The following is a 19664-nucleotide window of genomic DNA, read 5'->3' as shown; positions in this document are numbered from 1 at the left end:
CTGACTATTATTAAAATGGGAACATAAGCAACTTCATCTTCCACACAGACCATCCCCTGTGAAGTGCTATATTAACACACTACCCCTTTGTTAAGGGGGGGGGGGGGGTGGAAACTTGGGATATTAGACAACGAGGACTCTGAGTCAGCCAATGTCAACCTGTGCAAGTCTGGAACAGTAATGGTACAGAGCAACCCCAAACAGTTTCAGCTGGACTTTCACATAATCAAAGAGATAGCTCAGCAGGATAAGCTCTCTCTTGTGAAAGATACATCCACCCCGAGCGGGTCAGACCAGACCTCTTCATTATCCAACCCCACAGATGAACAACCCCAAGCGGAAAGTCAACCTCCCAGCACAGAGTACTACTCCCTCATTGAAATTAAGGATAAATTCACCCAGTTGGAGGTGAGGCAGGTGGAGCTGGAACAGCAGGTGAACACACTCCAGTCAGCACAAAAGATTGTCCAGCTCAACAACACTTTTTGGAGAAAAAAAAATTGTACAATTGAAAAAAATTGTAGACCTCCACAAGTCTGGTTTATCCTTGGGAGCAATTTCCAAACGCCTGAAGGTACCACGTTCATCTGTACAAACAATAGTACGCACGTTTAAACACCATGGACCACGCAGCCGTCATACTGCTCAGGAAGGAGATGCGTTCTGTCTCTAGAGATGAACGTACTTTGGTGCGAAAAGTGCAAATCAATCCCAAAACAACAGCAAAGGACCTTGTGAAGATGCTGGAGGAAACAGGTACAAAAGTATCTATATCCACAGTAAAACGAGTCCTATATCGACATAACCTGAAAGGCCACTCAGCAAGGAAGAAGCCACTGCTCCGAAACCTCCATAAAAAAGCCAGACTTCGGTTTGCAACTGCACATGGGGACAAAGATCGTACTTCTTGGAGAAATGTCCTCTGGTGTGATCAAACAAAAATAGAACTGTTTGGCCATAATGACCATGGTTTTGTTAGGAGGAAAAAGGGGGAAGCTTGCAAGCCGAAGAACACCATCCCAACCGTGAAGCTCGGGGGTGGCAGCATCATGTTGTGGGGGTGCTTTGCTGCAGGAGGGACTGGTGCACTTCACAAAATAGATGGCATCATGGGGAGTGAAAATTATGTGGACATATTGAAGCAACATCTCAAGACATCAGTCAGGAAGTTAAAGCTTGGTCGCAAATGGGTCTTCCAAATGGACAATGACCCCAAGAATACTTCCAAAGTTGTGGAAAAATGGCTAAAGGACAACAAAGTCAAGGTATTGGAGTGGCCATCACAAAGCCCTGACCGCAATCCCATAGAAAATTTGTGGGCAGAACTGAAAAAGCGTGTGCGAGCAAGGAGGCCTACAAACCTAACTCAGTTACAACAGCTCTGTCAGGAGGAATGGGCCAATATTCACCCAATTTATTGTGGGAAGCTTGTGGAAGATTACCCAAAACATTTGGCCCAAGCTAAACAATTTAAAGGGAATGCTACCAAATACTAATTGAGTGTATGTAAACTTCTGACCCACTGGGAATGTGATGAAAGAAATAAAAGCTGAAATAAATCATTCTCTCTACTATTATTATGACATTTCACATTCTTAAAATAAAGTGGTGATCCTAACTGACCTAAGACAGGGACTTTTTACTAGGAATACATGTCAGGATTTGTGAAAAACTGAGTTTAAATGTATTTGGCTTAGGTGTATGTAAACTTCCGACTTCAACTATGTACAGTTGTAATAACAAGTGTGCGTTTAAAATTGGCAAAAAACACACTGATTTTCTTCCACATGGCCGTGGGGTGAGACAGGAATCTAGCTTATGAACCACTCTTTTCAACATATATATCAATGAATTGGCGAGGGTACTAGAACAGTCTGCAGCACCCGGCCTCACCCTACTAGAATCTGAAGTCAAATGTCTACTGTTTGCTGAGGATCTGGTGCTTCTGTCCACCAACAAAGGAGGGCATACAGCAGCACCTAGATCTTCTGCACAGACCAGGGCCCTGACAATAAATCTCAGTAAGACAAAAATATGTGTTCCAAAAAAGGTCCAGTTGCCAGGACCACAAATACAAATTCCATCTAGTCACCTAAAATGAAGTGAATCCCAAACCTTCCATAACGAAGCCATCACCTGCAGAGAGATGAACCTGGAGAAGAGTCCCCTAAGCAAGCTGGTCCTGGGGCTCTGTTCACAAACACAAACAGACCCCACAGAGCCCAAGAACAGCAACACAATTAGACCCAACCAAGTCATGAGACAACCAAAAGATAATCACTTGACACGTTTGAAAGAATTTACAAAAAACAGAGCAAACTAGAATGCTATTTGGCCCTAAACAGAGAGTACACAGTGGCAGAATACCTGAGCACTGTGACTGACCCAAACTTAAGGAAAGCTTTGACTATGTACAGACTCAATGAGCATAGCCTTGCTTTTGAGAAAGGCCGCCGTAGGCAGACATGGCTCTTTAAAAAAAATACATATTTCACCTTTATTTAACCAGGTAGGCCAGTTGAGAACAAGTTCTCATTTACAACTGCTACCTGGCCAAGATAAAGCAAAGCATTGCGACAAAAACAACAACACAGAGTTACACATAGGATAAACAAACGTACAGTCAATAACACAATAAAAAATCTGTATACAGTGTGTGCAAATGAAGTAAGGAGGTAAGGCAATAAATGGGCCATAATGGCGAAGTAATTACAATTTAGCAATTAACACTGGAGTGATAGATGTGCAGATGAGGATGTGCAAGTAGAAATACTGGTGTGCAAAAGAGCAGAAAAAATTAAAAAACAAATATGGGGATGAGGTAGGTAGTTGGTTGGATGGGCTATTTACAGATGGGCTTCTCTCAAGAGAAGACAGGCTATGTGCAAACTGCATACATAATGAGGTGGAAACTGAGCTGCTCTTCCTAACCTCCTACCAAATGTATGACCATATTAGAGACACACATTTCCCTCAGAATACACAGATCCACAAAGAATTAGAAAACAAACCCATTTTTGATAAACTTCCATATCTATTGGATAAAATACCACAGTGTGCCATCATAGCAGCAAGATTTGTGACCTGTTGCCACAAGAAAAGGGCAACCAGTGAAGAACAAACACCATTGTAAATGCAGCCCATATTTATGTTTATTTATTTTCCCTTTTGTACTTTAACTATTTGCACATAATATGACATTTGAAATGTCTTTATTCTATTGGAACATTCTGAGTGTAATGTTCACTGTTAATTAGTATTTTTTATTTCACGTTTGTTTATTATCTACTTCACTTGCTTTGGCAATGTTAACGTATGTTTCCCATGCCAATAAAGCCCTTAAAATGAATTGAAATAGAATTGAGAGATAGACAGAAAGACAGAGAGAGAGAAAGAGAGGGCATTAGTCTTCATATTGTGGTCCTCTCATTTCCATTGGATAATGAGATGACCTCATAATAATGAAGTTTATAATGAGGTAGCCAGTTAAAAAAATTAATAAGAGCAGGGTCAACAGAGAGACACACAAAGCGTGAGAAGGGGAGATTAAGTTTGTTTAAGAGAAGTAATGAAAAGGAGAGAAAGACAGAATGAGGAAGCATTGACAAAGAGCGAGGGAGGAAGAGAGAGAGAGAGAGAGAGAGAGAGAGAGAGAGAGAGAGAGAGAGAGAGAGAGAGAGAGAGAGAGAGAGAGAGAGAGAGAGAGAGAGAGAGAGAGAGAGAGAGAGAGAGAGAGAGAGAGAGAGAGAGAGAGAGAGAGAGAGAGAGAGAGAGAGAGAGAGAGAGAGAGAGAGAGAGAGAGAGAGAGAGTGTGTGCATGTGCGTAAGTGTTTATTTGTGAGAGAGAGAAAGAGAGAAACAGAATTAGACAAAAAGAGTGAATACCAAAAATAAGTCATATACATATCTTTTCAGTGATTGACAAATGTCCAGCTGTGACAAGATGCTTTGTGACAAGAGGCAAGCCTGGCTCAGGCCATCTGAGTTTCCTGAGGTCTGACGGTCTCTCTGCAGAGCCAGAGACAGTTAGTGTTGCCTCACAACTTAGTGGTGATCTAGGGAATAGGGACCCCATGGGGGTTAATTACATTCACTTTTTTTCATATCTTGTTTCTTTTTTTTTTAAGAGGAACATCTTTGTCAATTCCACGCCCCCACCGTCAACCTTTTAAAAACATGATTTTTAGGATTGATTATGATTACAGTCACGCTTGACGGGCCCAAGAAGGGGACGAGGAAGGAACCGTGGGCTCCTGCACTTATGTGTATTAGTTAGTGGATGAGGAACCCAGAATTTCATCGTTATCGTGCTGTAGCTCAGATGGTAGAGCATGGCGCTTGTAACGACAGGATATTGGATTTCACTCCTCGGACCGCCCATATATATAAAATGTATGCCCACATGACTAAGTCGCTTTGGATAAAAGTGTCTGCTAAATGGCATGTATTATTGTTATATATTATCGTACTAGATGAGGACGGGTCTTTATGAATTATACGCTTTCATTGTAGCATTGAGAACATACAGTAACTCACTGGTATCTATAATACAGCTGTATTTTTCAGTGGTGTAAAGTACTTAAGTAAAAAATACTTTAAAGTACTACTTTTTTTTACTACGTTTTTTGTACTAAGTTTTTTGGGGTGTCTGTACTATACTATTTCTATTTTTGACAACTTTTACTATTACTTCATTACATTCCTAAAGAAAATGTTGTACTTTCTACTCCATACATTTTCCCTAAAACCCAAAAGTACTCATTTACATTTCAAATGCTTAGCAGGACTACTGCCTCTTATCTGGCGGACTCACTAAACACAAATGCTTCATTTGTTAATTATGTCTGAGTGTTGGAGTGTGCCCCTGGCTATCCGTAAATTTAAAAAAAAAATAGAAAATGTTGCCGTCTGGTTTGCTTAATACACTGCTCAAAAAAATAAAGGGAACACTTAAACAACACAATGTAACTCCAAGTCAATCACACTTCTATGAAATCAAACTGTCCACTTAGGAAGCAACACTGATTGACAATAAATTTCACATGCTGTTGTGCAAATGGAATAGACAAAAGGTGGAAATTATAGGCAATTAGCAAGACACCCCCAAAAAAGGAGTGATTCTGCAGGTGGTGACCACAGACAACTTCTCAGTTCCTATGCTTCCTGGCTGATGTTTTGGTCACTTTTGAATGCTGGCGGTGCCCTCACTCTAGTGGTAGCATGAGACGGAGTCTACAACCCACACAAGTGGCTCAGGTAGTGCAGTTCATCCAGGATGGCACATCAATGCGAGCTGTGGCAAAAAGGTTTGCTGTGTCTGTCAGCGTAGTGTCCAGAGCATGGAGGCGCTACCAGGAGACAGGCCAGTACATCAGGAGACGTGGAGGAGGCCGTAGGAGGGCAACAACCCAGCAGCAGGATCGCTACCTCCGCCTTTGTGCAAGGAGGAGCCCTGCAAAATGACCTCCAGCAGGCCACAAATGTGCAGGTAGCGCCTCCATGCTCTGGACACTACGCTGACAGACACAGCAAACCTTTTTGCCACAGCTCGCATTGATGTGCCATCCTGGATGAACTGCACTACCTGAGCCACTTGTGTGGGTTGTAGACTCCGTCTCATGCTACCACTAGAGTGAGAGCACCGCCAGCATTCAAAAGTGACCAAAACATCAGCCAGGAAGCATAGGAACTGAGAAGTTGTCTGTGGTCACCACCTGCAGAATCACTCCTTTTTTGGGGGTGTCTTGCTAATTGTACCTACCGTACCTCCCGGGTGGCGCAGTGGTCTAGGGCACTGCATCGCAGTGCTAGCTGTGCCACCAGAGTCTCAGGGTTCGCGCCCAGGCTAGGCTGGGTTCGCGCCCAGGCTCTGTCACAGCCGGCCGCAACCGGGAGGTCCGTGGGGCGACGCACAATTGGCATAGCGTCGTCCGGGTTAGGGAGGGTTTGGCCGGTAGGGGATATCCTTGTCTCAGTATGTAAAAAAAATGTAATAAAATGTATGCACTCTACTGTAAGTCGCTCTGGATAAGAGCGTCTGCTAAATGACTAAAATGTAAAATGTAAAAATGTAATTGCCTATAATTTCCACCTTTTGTCTATTCCATTTGCACAACAGCATGTGAAATTTATTGTCAATCAGTGTTGCTTCCTAATTGGACAGTTTGATTTCACAGAAGTGTGATTGACTTTGGAGTTACATTGTGTTGTTTAAGTGTTCCCTTTATTTTTTTGAGCAGTGTATAAGGAATTTGAAATGATTTATACTTTTCCTTTTGATACTTAATGATATTTTAGCAATTATATTGACTTTTGATACTTAAGTATATTTAAAACCAAATACTTTTAGTATTTTACTCAAACTTTAATCAAAACTATTTCTTAACAGTGATGGTCATCCTCCCTATTTCTCTTTCTCTCTCTCCTCAATGTTCCTTCTCTCTGAGAGTTTTCCATTCACCTTTCACCCTGACAGGTTTCCCAAGTTACACTCGTTGCAGGACCATTACCCTCCCCTCATTCTCCTCCACGTCAACCCAATTCTAACCCTTCCTTCTTTCTTTCATCTGCCAATCCTCCCTTCTGTCCTTTTTTTTACTCCCATCCTATGTCCACCCTTCTTTTTCTCATCCTCTCTTTCTCTCCCATTATCCTCATCTTTTCTCTCATTTTCTCTCATCCTCCTCCTCTACCTCCTTCCCTCGCTTTCTTTCCTCCCACTCAGTCTGCAAACTGACCCCAGATCAAGATTTACGCTGACAGACAGTTTAATGAATCCAGGGCTTCTTAATGCTCCGCACACTCTGGAGGCCAAGCCTTTCCTCATGTGACATTTTCATGGAAAGCTTTATTGGCAGACAACAGATAAAACAGCAGCCAGGAGAAGTCAAGGTGTTCAGCGGAATAATGTCAGCCGGGTTATAACTCTCCGTTGTTATTATTTAAGATTTACTAGGCTCCTCCTTAGAGAGGTTCCTACCTCTCTCCGCGGCCCGTCGACATGAAAACACTGAGTGAGTGTGAGTGTGCGAAATGCGGTGTGAAGGCGCAAAGGTCATGTTTGATCTCTGTGCTTTCTAACCCATGTTGACATTGAGAGACAAAACAAGATATAGTGCACATGTACTGGATGTAACAGATATACACAGGAGATGAGAGGCTAAGTGTTACATATTTCATATTTCATTTCTCGTGATCTTACAAATCATGTTTGATGAAAATAAAGCACCTTGGAGTTTTGGCTATGTGTGTGTGTGTGTGTGTGTGTGTGTGTGTGTGTGTGTGTGTGTGTGTGTGTGTGTGTGTGTGTGTGTGTGTGTGTGTGTGTGTGTGTGTGTGTGTGTGTGTGTGTGTGTGTGTTTTTTTAGGGGATGCAGGCAGAGTGCTTCAGATTGAATTGTTATGTAAAGGCATGTCAGATTAGATTGTATGGGCATAGCTAACTTTATCCAACAGGACTGTATACACGCACAGCCACCAACAGAGGAAGGGGGATGGGGTGGGTGAGGGTGAGGAGGGGCAATGTAGATAGACATGGGTGGGTGGAGGGAGAGGGTGGGTGGGTGGATATATTTAGAGAGAGAAGAGAGAAAAAGACAATGAGACACATAGCTGGAGAGCTGTGGGGGGTGGGTGTAGGCGAGAGGATGGGGAAAAGGAGAGAGTGAGGCAGGGAACAACCCCCTTGCAGCGGAGGAGAGGAAATGCCATGGTTAGAGTTCAGTGAAGTGGTAAATAAGTAGCATCAGCGTATCAGGGCGTTTAAGGGGGAACTGGAGAGGAAATAAAAAAGGTACATGATCAGTTATTGGTTCTGGGAGCCCAGGGAGCCAGAGGAGACAGAGGAGAGATAACTACACAGCCAAGGGGAGAGAGAGGAGAGATACCTGCACAGCCAAGGGGAGAGAGAGGAGAGAGAGGAGAGATACCTGCACAGCCAAGGGGAGAGAGAGGAGAGAGAGGAGAGATACCTACACAGCCAAGGGGAGAGAGAGGAGAGAGAGGAGAGATACCTGCACAGCCAATGAGAGAGAGAGGAGAAACACCTGCAAAGCCAAGGGAATAGAGAGGAGAGAAAGGAGAGATACCTACACAGCCAATGTGATTGTATTTATAGATTGATGAGATGACTGAACAAAGGCACATAATCTATAGGCAGGCACAGCAAGGCACAAGGCAATAGTGATGGGTTCTCCTGTGGTTATATTTCTATGGCTAAGCAGAACAGAGGCAATAGTGGTGTGTTTGTTGTGTGTGAGAGAGCGAGAGAGCGAGTCCAATTCAGTAAACACCTCCTAGGAGCAGCGCCTAGGTAGGTGCATATTGTATTAGGTGTGTTTATAACTCTAATTTATGAAGTTGATTAAGATTTTTGCTACCGAGGTTTCTCCTGGGAAAATATTTCATTATGTTTGATAATGACCCAGTAAACACACATGCGTGAGCACAAACACAAACACCTGTACACACACAGACATGCACACACACACAAGCGTGCACATGCACACACACATCGGCCCATCAGATATTTCCCATAAATCTTACAGTAAATGTAGTGAGGACTGTGTGCAACATATTAGCTGTGGTACAGTGAGCAACGCTATACAAGCCTCCAGGCTAGAGCTGAGCCCACCCCTCTAACAAGTAGGCTGACCAGATAAGACCTCATATAGCAGGGGCGCGAGATAGCCATTCACAGAACAATAAGTTTTCACAGGTGCCAGGCCACATTACAATAGAAATCTAGATAGCTGGACAGCCAGTGGCTCCAAGCTCTGTCTGATGTGAAAGCTTGCTGAGAATATCACTGCATTGGATCATAATGGAATGTTTTTAAAAAAAATAGAGAGACACAGTACCAGTCAAAAGTTTGGACACACCTACTCATTCAAGGGTTTTTCTTTATTTTTTACTATTTTCTACCTTGTAGAATACTAGTGAAGACATCAAGACTATGAAATAACACATATGGAATCATGTAGTAACCCAAAAAAAGATTATTCAAAGTATCCACCCTTTGCCTTGATGACAGTTACACACTCTTGGCGTTCTCTCAATGCCAAGCGTGTGCAAAGCTGATTCCATATGTCTTATTTCATAGTTTTGATATATTCACTATTATTCTACAATGTAGGTTTAAGGGAAGGTTACTCGTGACTCCCAAGCTCAACATTTTTAACAAACTACCTCCCAGTTTTAAGTTAGCCCCTAGCCAGATTACTCACAACTTTTGCAATGAGTAGCTAGCTTTACATCCAATTGGCAACAGATTTTCATGCGAATATTCAAAAATATGTATAAAGAAAATATGCCCATTTTCCAGCCAGTGGTGTTTCCACCAAACTGAATTGTTGCGGATAAAAATCAGTGTGTGATGACATAGTGCACACAAATGTACTTTTTTGCTTAAGTTTTCATGTACAAAATAAAAATCTAATGTTCAATGTGTTTCCATCGCATTTTCAACTCTAGCGATAGTTTTGTCACAAAAACTGTTGCAGTTCCAGTGCAGGTAGGCTCTGTTGGCAGGTTAGTCATGGTGAGATTATTATGGCAGTCAAGTATTGATCATCATGTTACCAGAATAAGACCCTCGATATTTATTGGAAAGGAGCATCAAGCTCATACCATGCACTTTCACCACCCTGTGAAGTTCATCATAACATCTGTAGCCTAATAAACTGCAGGCTTTCCTGAGTCGTGGTGGGAGGACCACACACCCTATCATCGCATGACTCCAAATTTACTTTGATATGATAGTAAACTAGACACTCTAATGTACTTGTCCTCTTGCTCAGTTGTGCACCGGGGCCTCCCACGCCTCTTTCTATTCTGGTTAGAGCCAGTTTGCGCTGTTCTGTGAAGGGAGTAGTACACAGTGAATAGCCTGGAATAGCCTTAATTTCTCAGAACAAGAATAGACTGACGAGTTTCAGAAGAAAGTTCTTTGCTTCTGGCCATTTGGAGCTTGTAATCAAACCCACAAATGCTGATGCTACAGATAATCAACTAGTCTAAAGAAGGCGAGTTTAAATGCTTCTATAATCAGGACAACAGTTTTCAGCTGTGCTAACATAATTGCAAAAGGGTTTTCTTATGATCAATTATCCTTTTAAAATTACAAACTTGGATTAGCTAACACAACGTGCCATTGGAACACAGGAGTGATGGTTGCTGATAATGGGCCTCTGTATGCCTATGTAGATATTCCATAAAAAATTTGCTGTTTCCAGCTACAATAGTCATTTACAACATTAACAATGTCTACTCTGTATTTCTGATCAATTTGATATTATTTTAATCAACAACAAAAAAATTATTTTCTTTCAAAAACAAGGACATTTCTAAGTGACCCCAAACTTTTGACCGGTAGTGTAACAGTTCTGACCTGTTTTATGTTGTTTTTGTATGTGTTTTAGGTCAGGGCATGTGTTTTGGGTGGGCAGTCTATGTTATCTGTTTCTATGTTGGTTTTGGTTGCCTGGTATGGCTCTTAATTAGAGGCAGGTGTTTTGCGTTCTCCTCTAATTAAGAGTCATATTTAGGTAGGGTGTTCTCACTGTTTGTTTGTGGGTGATTGTCTCCTGTTTCTGTGTCGATGTTACACCATACGGGATTGTTTCGGTTTGTTCGTGCGTTCTTTGTAGTAAGTACTTGTTCGTTCGTTCTGCGTGTGTTATGTCAGTTCGTCGTATTAAGTCTGTCTAGTTTCGTTTTGTTATTTTGTTAGTTTATTAAAGTATAGTTTGTTTCGTTTGTCTTATAAAATAAAACTCAACATGTATTCACAACCCGCTGCGCCTTGGCTCGATCACTACTCCATCTCTTCTTATGAAGAGAGAGAGGAACGCCGTAACAGAATCACCCACCATACCAGAGCCAAGCAGCGGAGTCAACGGAGTAAGGGACAGGGCAACAAGGACTTCTGGACTTGGGAGCAGATATTGAATGGAGAGGGTCCCTGGGCTAAGGCAGGAGAGAATCGTCGCTCTCAGGAAGAGAGGGAGGCAGCTAAAGCCCAGGAGCGGTGGTTTGAGGAGGCAGCAAGGAGACGTGGCTGGAAGCCCGAAAAGCCATGGGAGCAGCTGGAGGCACTGAGGAGAGCAGAGGCTACCGGAGGGAGGAACCGGAGCTATGAGGGAACGCGTCTGGCACGGAAGCCCAAAAAGCCCGTAAGTAATTCCCAAAAATTTCTTGGGGGGGGTTAAGAGGTAGTGGGCCAAGGGCAGGTAGGAGACCTGCGCCCACTTCCCAGGCTTACCGTGGAGAGCGGGAGTACGGGCAGGCGCCGTGTTACGCAGTAGAGCGCACGGTGTCTCCTGTACGAGTGCATAGCCCAGTGCGGGTTATTCCACCTCCCCGCACTGGTAGGGCTAGATTGGGTATTGAGCCAGGTTTCATGAGGCCGGCTCAACGCGTCTGGTCTCCAGTGCGTCTCCTCGGGCCGGCATACATGGCACCTGCCTTACGCATGGTTTCCCCGGTTCGCCTACATAGCCCGGTGCGGGTTATTCCACCTCCCCGCACTGGTCGGGCAACCGGGAGTATTCAACCAGGTAAGGTTGGGCAGGCTCAATGCTCAAGAGTGCCAGTACGCCTCCACGGTCCGGTATTTCCGGCACCACCTCCCCGCCCCAGCCTAGTACCTACAGTGCCTACACTACGCACTAGGCTATCAGTGCGTCTCCTGAGCCCAGTTCCTCCTCCACGCACTCTCTCTGTAGTGCGTGTATCCAGTTCGGTGCCTCCAGTTCTGGCACCACGCACAAAGCCTCCTGTGCGTCTCCAGAGCCCTGAACACACTGTATCTTCTCCCCCTACTAATCCTGATGTGCTTGTCCTCAGCCCGGTGTCACCAGTGCCGGTACCTCGCATCAGGGATAGAGTAGGCTTTGAGAGTACAGTGTGCCCTGTCCCTGCTCCCCGCACTAATAGGAAGGTGCTTATCCTTAGCCCGGTGCCTCCAGTTCCGGCACCACGCACCAGGTCTACAGTGCGCCGTATCCGGCCAGAGCCATCCGTCTCCCCAGCGCCATCTGAGCCATCCGTCTCCCCAGCGCCATCTGAGCCATCCGTCTCCCCAGCGCCATCTGAGCCATCCGTCTCCCCAGCGCCATCTGAGCCATCCGTCTCCCCAGCGCCATCTGAGCCATCCGTCTCCCCAGCGCCATCTGAGCCATCCGTCTCCCCAGCGCCATCTGAGCCATCCGTCTGCCATGAGCCTGCAAAGCCGCCCGTCTGCCATGAGCCTACAGAGCCGTCCGCCAGACAGGAGCCGCTAGAGCCGTCCGCCAGACAGGAGCCGCTAGAGCCGTCCGCCAGACAGGAGCCGCTAGAGCCGTCCGCCAGACAGGAGCCGCTAGAGCCGCCCGCCAGACAGGATCTGCCAGAGCCGCCAACCAGACAGGATCTGCCAGAGCCGCCAACCAGACAGGATCTGCCAGAGCCGCCAACCAGACAGGATCTGCCAGAGCCGCCAACCAGACAGGATCTGCCAGAGCCGCCAACCAGACAGGATCTGCCAGAGCCGCCAACCAGACAGGATCTGCCAGAGCCGCCAGCGAGCCATGAGCTGCCAGAGCCGCCAGCGAGCCATGAGCAGCCAGAGCCGCCAGAGCGCCATGAGCGTCGAGAGCCGTCAGCCCGCCATGAGCGTCGAGAGCCGTCAGCCCGCCATGAGCGTCGAGAGCCGTCAGCCCGCCATGAGCGTCGAGAGCCGTCAGCCCGCCATGAGCGTCGAGAGCCGTCAGCCCGCCATGAGCGTCGAGAGCCGTCAGCCTGCCATGAGCGTCGAGAGCCGTCAGCCCGCCATGAGCGTCGAGAGCCGTCAGCCCGCCATGAGCGTCGAGAGCCGTCAGCCCGCCATGAGCGTCGAGAGCCGTCAGCCTGCCATGAGCGTCGAGAGCCGTCAGCCTGCCATGAGCGTCGAGAGCCGTCAGCCTGCATAGACCTGCCAGAGTCCCTCAGCCAGGATCTGCCAGAGTATATCAGCCGGGACCTGCCCCTTGTCCCGGTGTTGCCCCTTATCCCGGTGTTGCCCCTCATCCCGGTGCTGCCCCTTGTCCCGGTGCTGCCCCTTATCCCGGTGCTGCCCCTTGTCCCGGTGCTGCCCCTTATCCCGGTGCTGCCCCTTGTCCCGGTGCTGCCCCTTATCCCGGTGCTGCCCCTTATCCCGGTGCTGCCCCTTGTCCCGGTGCTGCCCCTTGTCCCGGTGCTGCCCCTTGTTCCGGTGCTGCCCCTTGTCCCGGTGCTGCCCCTTGTCCCGGTGCTGCCCCTTGTCCCGGTGCTGCCCCTTCTCCTGGTGCTGGCCGTTTATTTAGGGGATGTGAGTTTTAGGGTGGTCATTGGGAGGGGTAGACAGAAGCGGGGGGTGACTATGGTGGTGTGGGGACAGCGTCCAGAGCCGGAACCACCACCGTGGTCAACTGCCCACCCAGACCCTCCCCTGGACTTTGTGCTGGTGCGCCCGGCGTTCGCACCTTGAGGGGGGGGTTCTGTAACAGTCCTGACCTGTTTTATGTTGTTTTTGTATGTGTTTTAGGTCAGGGCATGTGTTTTGGGTGGGCAGTCTATGTTATCTGTTTCTATGTTGGTTTTGGTTGCCTGGTATGGCTCTTAATTAGAGGCAGGTGTTTTGCGTTCTCCTCTAATTAAGAGTCATATTTAGGTAGGGTGTTCTCACTGTTTGTTTGTGGGTGATTGTCTCCTGTTTCTGTGTCGATGTTACACCATACGGGATTGTTTCGGTTTGTTCGTGCGTTCTTTGTAGTAAGTACTTGTTCGTTCGTTCTGCGTGTGTTATGTCAGTTCGTCGTATTAAGTCTGTCTAGTTTCGTTTTGTTATTTTGTTAGTTTATTAAAGTATAGTTTGTTTCGTTTGTCTTATAAAATAAAACTCAACATGTATTCACAACCCGCTGCGCCTTGGCTCGATCACTACTCCATCTCTTCTTATGAAGAGAGAGAGGAACGCCGTAACAGGTAGTGTTTATATATATCTGTTTGTAATCTGGGTACCTTGATAGCGTCGTGAAAAATAAATGCCTTTTTCTGGCAGCAACAGAGGCAGTTTAGTTGTAGTCTGGTTATTTAACATCTTCTCAACCAAAAAAACAACACATTACAATGAGAATTTAACATCATTATAGCCTCATATAGCCTCAAAGATGGCGCCGGAGGGAATGGCTGCCGACTTATCTGCTTTTAACAAACCATGCTATTCTGTTTGTTTTTTTGCGTTGTTCGTAACTTGTTTTGTACATCATGTTGCTGCTACCGTCTCTTATGACCGAAAATAGCTTCTGGACATCAGAACTGCGATTACTCACCTCATATTAGATGGAGAGTTTTTCTTCAATGAGTCAGACGGGAGGGATATACTATAGACAACCAACCAGGCCCAGATCATTCGCTAGAGAAGGAAACTAAGATTTTGCGGAAAAATATCAGTGTGCCTTGTGAGGATCAGGCGATGAGTGGCTAATCTACCTTTGCCTTCTGTCCTGCTAGCTAACGTTCATTTGCTGGAAAATAAATGGGATGAACTGTAAGCACGTATATCCTACCAACAGGACAATAAAAACTGTAATATCTTATGTTTCACCGAGTCGTGGCTGAACAACAACACTAAGAACATACAGCTGGCGGGTTATACACTCTATCGGCAGGATAGATCAGCAGCCTCTGGTAAGAGACGGGGCGGGGGCCTATGCATATATGTGAACAACAGCTGGTGCACAATATCTAAGGAAGTCTCAAGGTTTGCACACCTGAGGTAGAGTATATCATGATAAGCTGTAGACCACACTATCTACTGTACCTACAGAGTTCTCATCTGTATTTTTTGTGGCTGTCTACATACCACCACAGACTGATGATAGCACTAAAACCGCACTCAATGAGTTGTATACCGCCATAAGCAAACAGGAAAACGCTCATCCAGAGGAGGCGCTCCTAGTGGCCGGGGACTTTAATGCAGGGAAACTTAAATCAGTTTTAACTCATTTCTATCAGCATGTTAAATGTGCAACCAGAGGGAAAAAAATTCTAGACCACCTTTACTCCACACACAGAGACGTGTACAAAGCTCTCACTCGCTCTCCATTTGGCAAATCTGACCATAATTATATCCTCCTGATTCCTGCTTTCAAGCAAAAATTAAAACAGGAAGCACCTGTGTCTCGGTCTATAAAAAAGTTGTCAGATGAAGCAGATGCTAAACTACAGGACTGTTTTGCTATCACAGACTGGATTATGTTCCGGAATTTTTCCAATATCAATAAGTGCATAGAGGATGTCGTCCTCACTGTGACTGTATGTACATACCCCAACCAGAAGCCATGGATTGCAGGCAACATTCGCACTGAGCTAAAGGGTAGAGCTGCCACTTTCAAGGAGCGGGACTCTAATCCGGAAGCTTATAAGAAATCCTGTTATGCCCGTTGACGAACCATCAAACAGGTAAAGTGTCAATACAGGACTAAGATCGAATCGTACTACACCGGCTTTGACACTCGTCGGATGTGGCAGGGCTTGAAACTATTACAGACTACAAAGGGAAGCACAGCCGAGAGCTGCCCAGTGACACGAGCCTACCAGACGAGCTGAATAACTTCTATGCTCGCTTTGAGGCAAGTAACACTGAAACATGCATGAGAGCATCAGCTGTTCCGGATGACTGCGTGATCACGCTCTCCGCAGCCGATTTTAGTAACACCATGCACAGACCGGACCCCCACGCACGCGCGCTATCGTGCGCAAATTGTATTTGTCCCCCCACACCAAATGAGATCACAACACACAGGTTCAAATATCAAAACAAACTCTAAATCAATTATATTAATTTGGGGTCAGGTCGATAAGCATTAAACATTTATGGCAAATTTAGCTAGCTAGCTTGCAGCTGCTAGCTAATTTGTCCTAAAAAGCTAGCTTTCTGTCGCTAGTTAATTTGTCCTGGGATATAAATGTTGAGCATCTAACTTTCATAGTATTACCACGACGACCGATTGACCTCAGTTCATCTTTCAATCACCCACGTGGGTATAACCAAAGAGGAGATGGCACGTGGGTATCTGCTTATAAACCAATGAGGAGATGGGAGAGGCAGGACTTGCATCGCGTTCAGCATCACAAATAGAACTGACTTCTATTTTAGCACTTGGCAACGCAGACGCTCGTTGGCGCGCGCGAGGAGTGTGGGTGCAATGATTGAATAACATGTATGTGTACATTTATTTTGCAACGCGAGCGCACGCAACGCAAGCCGTGTAGTCAGCATGTGAGACCTTTAAACAGGTCAACATTCACAAGGCCGCAGGGCCAGACAGATTACCAGGATGTGTACTCCGATCATGCGCTGACCAACTGGCAAGTGTCTTTACTGACATTTTCAACCTCTCCCTGTCTGAGTCTGTAATACCAACATATTTCAAGCAGATCACCATAGTTCCTGTGCCCAAAAACACTAAGGTAACCTGCCTAAATGACTACCGACCCGTAGCACTCACATCTGTAGCTATGAAATGCTTTGAAAGGCTGGTCATGGCTCACATCAACACCACTATCCCAGAAACCCTAGACCCACTCCAATTTGCATACCGCACCAACAGATCCACAAATGATGCAATCTCTATTGCACTCCACACTGCCCTTTAACACCTGGACAAAAGGAATACCTATGGGAGAATGCTATTAATTGACTACAGCTCAGCGTTCAACACCATAGTGCCCTCAAAGCTCATCACTAAGCTAAGGACCCTGGGACTAAACACCTCCCACTGCAACTGGATCCTGGACTTCCTGACGGGCCTCCCCCAGATGGTAAGGGTAGGTAACAACACATCCGCCACGCTGATCCTCAACACGGGGGTCCCTCAGGGGTGCGTTCTCAGTCCCCTCCTGTACTCCCTGTTCACTCATGACTGCACGGCCAGGCAAGAGTCCAACACCATCATTAAGTTTGCTGATGACACAACAGTGGTAAAGTCACATTTTGTGACCCATGCCAGGTGGTTGCGGTGGCATAGTCTCAGAGGCCTGAATATCATGGGAACGAGCGATGAATGAATAACTGGGGAGAAATAAAGGTAGAGAATGAAATAGAGGTCGATGAGGAAGGCGAAAAGCTGTGAAGAGGGGACAAGAATTAAAGAGATGGCGAGATGGAGGGATGGAAAGATAGAGGGATGAGAGATGGAGAGAGTGAGGAATGGAGAGATGGAGAGAGTGAGAGATGGAGGGATGGGGAGATGGAGATGCAGGGATGGAGAGATGGAGGTAGAGTGAGGAAAAGGTGAGGTGGATGAAGTGAGAGATCTAAAGGAAAATAAATGGAGGTAAAGATAGGGAGATGGTGATGATGATGATGATGATGATGACGGAAACAGCAAGGTTACATTTCTGTCGAGGAGCCTAAACCGACCCAAAAAATGCACAGTGATTAGATGAGATAAAAGAGGGGAAAGAGAGGGAGACAGGGAGGAGAGAAAGGAGAAGCAGGATGACAGACAGGACTAACAGCACAGCGTTTCCACAAAGAGGAAGCAGGGGGGTTAGAGTGTAGTGCAGTGTATTGTATTGTAGTGTATATGCGCGCGTGTGCAAAGGGTGCATGCATGTGCATATTGATGTTCACATTTAAGTGAGTATGTGAGTGTGGGTATGATATTGTTAAGATAAAAAAAACATCTGCGTAACCTATGTATTCTACATACCTCCTTACACTATGGGTGAGATGACAACACACACACACTGTAAAAAAAACAGGGGGTCAACTAAACAATTCAGTGAAAACCAGGACTCCAATGTACGATCCTTTATGGTCAAGGTGACTGTTTTCTTTTGACTTTGTTCTCTGGGTGTGTTAAATTATGCTTTCTGTGTGTTAGAATAAAGAACACTGTTTGAGAAGGTTGCTTGGGTGAAGGATTTAGATCAAGAAAGCATTATTTACAATATCACAATGGACCAGTTACAGTGTGCATCATTAAATACACGTTCATACAGTATACACAAAGGCATGCACGTGTACACGTGTGTACAAGTGTGCTCTCTTAAATACGTAGACCCCCACACACTCTCACTCATGGAAAATATGCACTGACAGCATTCTAGGGTGACAGGTAGCCTAGCGGTAATAGTGTTGGGCCAGTAACTGAAAGGTTACAGGTTTGAATACCTGAGCCGACAGGTGGAAAGATCTGTTACGGTGCCCTTGAGCAAGGCATTTCACCCTAATGTGCTCCAGTGGAGTTGTACTACTCTGACTGACCCTGTATAACAACACATTTCACTACACCTACACCTATCATACTACTATGACTGACCCTGTATAACAACACATTTCACTACACCTATCATACTACTATGACTGACCCTGTATAACAACACATTTCACTACACCTATCATACTACTATGACTGACCCTGTATAACAACACATTTCATTACACCTATCAAACTACTATGACTGACCCTGTATAACAACACATTTCACTACACCTATCAAACTACTATGACTGACCCTGTATAACAACACATTTCACTACACCTATCATACTACTATGACTGACCCTGTATAACAACACATTTCACTACACCTATCATACTACTATGACTGACCCTGAATATCAACACATTTCACTACACCTATCCAGTGTATGTGACAATAAAACCATTTTTATATATTTTTTTTCTGCTTCAATCTGCAAACCGGCATCTCTGACAGCCCAATCTAAGCCCCTTGGTCTCTAAAGCCGCTCATAAAGACAATCTCACACACAACTCCCACACCGGCTGTAAAGCACTTCCTAACACACACACACACACACACAAACAGCTTTCTCTCCCATTAATTTCCCCCATGGTTGTGATAAGGTTGCACACCCGAGTAGAAAGGAAGAGAAACACAAACAAGTCTAAACAAGCAGAAACCAGTAACTCACCAGTAACTCATCAATAACTCACCATTTACTCACCAGTTACTCATCAATAACTCACCATTTACTCACCAGTTACTCATCAATAACTCACCATTTACTTACCAGTTACTCACCAGTAACTCATCAATAACTCACCATTTACTCACCAGTTACTCATCAATAACTCACCATTTACTTACCAGTTACTCACCAGTAACTCATCAATAACTCACCAGTTACTCACCAGTTACTCACCAGTAACTCATCAATAACTCACCATTTACTCACCATTTACTCACCAGTAACTCATCAATAACTCACCATTTACTCACCAGTTACTCATCAATAACTCACCATTTACTTACCAGTTACTCACCAGTAACTCATCAATAACTCACCAGTTACTCACCAGTTACTCACCAGTTACTCACCAGTAACTCATCAATAACTCACCATTTACTCACCAGTTACTCACCAGTAACTCATCAATAACTCACCATTTACTCACCAGTTACTCACCAGTAACTCACCAGTTGCTCAACAGTTACTCAACAGTTACTCACCAGTAACTCACCAGTAACTAATCAATAACTCACCAGTAACTCACCAGTAACTCATCAATAACTCACCAGTAACTCACCAGTAACTCATCAATAACTCACCAGTTACTCACCAGTAACTCACCAGTAACTCACCAGTAACACACCAGTTACTCACAGTAACTCACCAGTTACTCACAAGTAAC

The 19664-nt window shown here is 45.3% G+C and overlaps 1 protein-coding gene across 5 annotated transcripts in view; it reads right to left on the bottom strand.

Annotated features, from left to right (window-relative positions):
- LOC129811569 (mucin-2-like) overlaps positions 1–19664 on the bottom strand; it is a 93972-nt gene that overhangs the window by 73487 nt on the left and 821 nt on the right. The window contains exon 1 of one of the 5 annotated variants that reach the window (XM_055863002.1): positions 14328–19652. The exons of the other annotated variants lie outside the window; for them this stretch is intronic. The gene's annotated coding sequence lies outside the window, so the exon portion shown is untranslated. Of the gene's footprint in view, positions 1–14327; positions 19653–19664 lie in introns of those variants that run through there. 5 annotated transcript variants of the gene reach the window in all.

The sequence above is a fragment of the Salvelinus fontinalis genome, chromosome 2 (genome assembly GCF_029448725.1).
Source record: "Salvelinus fontinalis isolate EN_2023a chromosome 2, ASM2944872v1, whole genome shotgun sequence".
In the NCBI taxonomy this organism is placed as follows: domain Eukaryota; kingdom Metazoa; phylum Chordata; class Actinopteri; order Salmoniformes; family Salmonidae; genus Salvelinus; species Salvelinus fontinalis.
The sequence above is the reverse complement of the archived record's forward strand: the minus strand, read 5'-3'. Positions and strand labels throughout refer to the sequence as shown.